Source organism: Camponotus vicinus, unplaced genomic scaffold (assembly GCF_025532165.1).
Source record: "Camponotus vicinus isolate PSW18456_S1 unplaced genomic scaffold, iyCamVici1.0 SCAF_4, whole genome shotgun sequence".
Classification (NCBI taxonomy): Eukaryota; Metazoa; Arthropoda; class Insecta; order Hymenoptera; family Formicidae; genus Camponotus; species Camponotus vicinus.
In genome coordinates this window covers 8,520,363-8,525,344 of record NW_028141976.1, presented here as the reverse complement: position 1 = coordinate 8,525,344, position 4,982 = coordinate 8,520,363, and the positions used below count along the sequence as shown (strand labels likewise).

At 34.2% G+C, this 4,982-nt stretch overlaps 1 long non-coding RNA gene across 2 annotated transcripts; it reads right to left on the bottom strand.

Annotated features, from left to right (window-relative positions):
* Positions 1–209: 209 nt before the first annotated feature.
* LOC145970445 (uncharacterized) lies at positions 210–3,559 on the bottom strand. 2 transcript variants are annotated; one of them, XR_014438480.1, is made up of 5 exons: positions 2,035–3,559; positions 1,765–1,913; positions 1,488–1,616; positions 1,257–1,388; positions 210–507 (listed from the first exon to the last, which is right to left on the bottom strand). It is a non-coding gene; the product is annotated as an uncharacterized LOC145970445 (long non-coding RNA). The 2 variants fall into 2 exon arrangements; XR_014438479.1 differs by having other exon boundaries at positions 211–1,163; positions 2,035–3,557.
* Between the last annotated feature and the right edge of the window lie 1,423 nt (positions 3,560–4,982).

Here is a 4,982-nt window from a genome sequence, read left to right as displayed (position 1 = left end):
GCCAGAGTAATAGCTGAATTTTTTTCAACATGACATTTATTTATTATACGATGTACAAGATTACAATAAGTTTTATTATGATGAATTATCGAATTTTAAATAATTCTTTGTTGTATAAATGTGATAATTCGTAGAAGTAGATAAAAAAATATAGACAATATTATTACATAAATATTATATAAAAATTTACTTTATTATAATTCATTACATCATAATTATATTATCAAATTCGATCTGAGAAAAGCTTTGGCATTGATTAAAACAAGTTTTTTTCTTATTTTATTAGAATGTCAAAATAAAAATAATTTATTTTCCAATTTTTCTAGGCACTTCTTTGAGACAATATTTTTTTGTAAGTATTGCTACTGAAGAAACAATATAATGTATGTAAAATGCTTACAATTAGATTTCATTAATACGCAATATTAACTCGAACCCTTTGAATATCGTTTCTTATACTTTTTTACGTCACCATGATCAGCATTAGCGATTACCATAGTTCCTTTCCTATAAGATACAATATGTCTCAATTGTGATATTTGTCATAAAATTTTGTAGTAATAAACTGTATTCATATTTCATAAAATATTCTTTCTAAAATAATTATCTTTCACTTTCCCAAATATTAATTTATGTATATAATATATATGTACATATAATATGTATATATAATATAATATTAATTTCATACTCCCATAGAAAGTGCATGATCTTTTAAGAATCTCAAAATCGGTTTGTGAAAGAAATTGACTGTATAAAACACCTTCACTAAACAAGAATCTTTCATTTTCCCACAGCTTAATTTGATCTACAATATAGTAGGTGATAATTGAGGCGGTTCTTTTTCTATCATTTTACTGTGCAGATATGTTGTTGCTAATAACTATATAAAGCAATATAGAAAATATTATTTGATTATTTATGTTAGATATTGATGTGAATAAAACGTAATCAATGTCATCATATCCTATTTGAAAAGCAGTTATTCTACTCTTCAATATTTGTTTTCTGGGATCTCTTATTGTTTCTATTGATAAAATCAGATTTGGAAATTTATTATACATAGAAATATGTAAAGATTTAATTTTGTATATTGTATATCATATGGTGTATCTGTATGTGTATCAAAATGGAATGCGAAAAATTTGGAAAATGTACGTGACCTATAATATAAAAAGTAATAGATTAGATATGAAATATTATTCCTACTTACAATTAATGTGTAACAAATATATGAATAAAATATTTAAACTTACTCTGATGCATCTAAGAATCTAGAAGACTTCTATAGTAAAATGATTACTCGAGCAAGAATAATTCGGTTCTAGAAGATCTGTTTCAGTTTTAGTATTTAGATCGAATAGAAAATGGCCATTATCTAAATTAATCTATAAAAGCAAAAGAGAGAAATAAGTATTAATAAAGAGACTTGATACAATTATAAAATTTAATAATGTGCGATATCTTGTTATAAAGTAAGTACTTACATAGTGCGATGATTCCTGTTCATTCATATCATTAACATGTGCTTGAATATATAATACTTCTTTTATCTCAATGGTTTAAAAAAGATTGTGCTGTGCTCTTTTTTTAAATTCGAATTCTGTAACTTTCAACTGAAAACAATTGAACATTGTACAATTTAACATTATATATAAGAATAACTTAATTGTATTAATTCACTATGTATCAGCGTATTGTATCACATATAGAAGAAAGAAAACAATATATTTTAATTAATGCAAAACTAACTTTTGTACTCACTTATTGGACGGAAAGAAGAAACATACTGCTACAAACATATGCCACTTCTCCGATGCAAAAAGTTATGTCTACATTATTGGGTATCTCTATTGAGTCATGTGTTCTGCCACGCTCAGCTCCAAATATAAATTTCCAAGCAGCATAATCTCCTAATAAACATAAATCAACTTTATAAATCAAATAGCATGAGCTATATAAATGAATAGCTATATACATTTTTACTTAAATAAGAAATTGTAATATATATCAGAAAATACATAAGATACAAACCTTTCAACCTCTGTTTTCTTTTATAGAACCACGCATATGTAATTTTAACTTATTCCTAATTATATATTTACAATATTTACAATACGTATCAAACTTATGTGATACGAAAATGGAATGCGGAAAGGCTTCAGCCAAGTTTATATAGATGTTTAAGCCTAAAGTCGTAAGAAACAATGACATACGTATTGGGAAGAAATTAACCAATCATATTCGAGGACTGTTTAACCTTCAACTGTGATTGATCCTAACGACTTCCCTGGCGAAAATAAGAAACTTTATAAAGCGTTAACAATTGTTGAGTGAGGGTTTTCTGAGAGTTTATATGCTTTTCAAACTTTGTAAGAGCACTTACATAACGCTGTTGGGTTTTGAATGCTTATCAAACGCTGCAGTGTTGCAATTTTTGTTCTACAAACTCTTTATATAATGTTACATGAAAGTTTTGCAATGCTGAGGTAACATTTTTCAGAGTACGTTCAGTAAACGTTGATACATCTTCGTGTACAGAGTTTACTCAGACTTTTCAAACGTTTACGTTTACGCTATAACGTACAAACGTCTTTTAAACGCTGCAGTGTTGCAATTTTTGTTCTACAAACTCTTTACTAATCGTTTTTAAACTCTCGACGAACTTCCACAAACGTTCATGTAAACGCTAAACAAACGTCTCATTTTTGCCAGGGTTTTGTAAATGCGGTCTTAATAAAAGAGATTATTTTTCGTTTTTAAGGCAAATACCGAACCAACAAACGTTATAATTAAACCAACAATCATCAGCGAATGATTGCGTATCGATTTAACCGCTTTTTGAACGAAAATGAAATTTTTCCGGCTAACCACGCTAATTTTTATTTTTTTTGTTTAAGAAAAAAATATAAACCAACAAACGTTGAAATTAGGCCAACAATCACCGACAAACGACCAACAAACGATTAAAAAAAAAAAAAAATTAAAAAAGTCGAAGTTGCCCGGCTAAGTTCCCGGAGGTGGGTAGACCGGATGGAGGGTCGACCCCTGGAAGTTCGGCGGTATTGGGTGAGGGCAGTCGGGAGGGGGTTCGAGCTGCGTCTGAGGACGCTGTCGGGCCCCTTCCTGACTCGCAGGGCTCTACGGAGCCCATGTCGTCGTCCCCTTGAATGGAGTTTGTCTGGTGACGTCTAATGTAGCTATGGGGGCTGCGGCCATGCTCTCCGGAGAGATCCGGAATTGTTTGGTTCGGATACGCCCTCTGTCCATAGTCTGGTGTTGGTACCTTTTATCGTATGTTGGCGTGATTATCTGTGCCCTATGTTAGGTGTTACGTTTAGTATGTGTAAATGTGCTCCCCACCCTCGGGTGGGTTTGTCGTTGCTCGTTTCCTTATTGTTTCCTCGTGGTTCCTGCGCTTCGGCGTTTATGTCTGGGGAAGGTGCTGGTTGCCTTCCGTTCCGGGGAGCAGCGGGTGGGAGTGAGGGCTCCCACTCGCATTGCACGTCTCCCTGGGGACGAGGGGAGAATGGCTAAGGGCCTGAGCAGAATGGCTGCCTTAAGATTTTAAGACTATGTTTTATGCCTTAGGTCTTTGTCTTAGGTAATAACGCACAATACTGTGTGTTATGTCCCGAGTCTTATATATACGCGAACGTTTGTAAGAAATAAACTCTTATAAAGTCTTATAAAGTCTTATAAAGTCTTATAAAGTCTTATGCACAAGCTTGTGCGTTGCTGTGTATTACGTTATGGCTTATGCTTTATGCATAATGCATTATGCAAAAGTGTGTGCTGCGGCCTTTCATCTTTACGGATTTTTCGACTATTTATGCATTATGTTTTGTGCACTATGTGAGATCCGCAGAATGAGAAGGGAGGATGGAAATGAAGGACTCTGATTGGTTGATTTCCTTATGCTTTATGCATTATGCGTTATGTAAAAGTGTGTGCTGCGGCCTTTAGTGTGTCCGTTTTTCGGGAGTTCACAGCTTGCCTGCTAGGTTCGCTGCGATCTAGAAGTCGCATTTAGACGTATGTTAGAGAGAGAACGACTACTGCCGTCTATCTCTGTCTCTCTCGCTCGTATTGCGACCTCTAGTCGAAAAACGGACACACTAAGTAAGACCTCCCTCACCACTAAAAAAGGCCTGAGTTTCCAGAATAACACGGAAAAGATGTTATTACAATGGGATATTTTGATTGGCTCACGCTGGTGACGCGACGCGTGACGCGCTCAGTGGGAACGAGCCCTTACGACTCATTGTAGCAGAGGCCTAAAGGCCATCACACACAAAATTGCATAGCATAAGACCATATGGACCAATGAGCATCGAGTATTATGTTATGTAAGTCAATATGGCGATTTAATACTCGATGCTCATTGGTTCATATGGTCTTATGCTATGCAATTTTGTGTGTGATGGCCTTAAGGCCGATTCTACAATAGCTGTCGTAAGTCGGGTGTCGTAAGAGTTGACCAATCGTATCGATTATTCTTCTCTAAAATCAACTGTGATTGGTTAACTCTTTTGACATCCGACTTACGACAGCTATTGTAGAACCAGCCTAAAGCCGGTTATACAATAGCTGTCGTAAGTCGGGTGTCGTAAGAGTTGACCAATCGTATTCGATTATTCTTCTCTAAAATCAACTGTGATTGGTTAACTCTTACGACACCCGACTTACGACAGCTATTGTATAACCGGTTTAATGCGTAGCCTACAATGGGATTTTAAGACTTAAGATTTAAGAAATTGACCAATTACAATTGACTTTAGAGAAGGATAATAAATATGGTTGGTCAATTTCTTAAATTTTAAGTGTTAAAGTGTCATTGTAGACGTCGCTTAAAGCCGGTTATACAATAGCTGTCGTAAGTCGGGTGTCGTAAGAGTTGACCAATCGTATTCGATTATTCTTCTCTAAAATCAACTGTGATTGGTTAACTCTTTTGACATCCGACTTACGACAGCTATTGT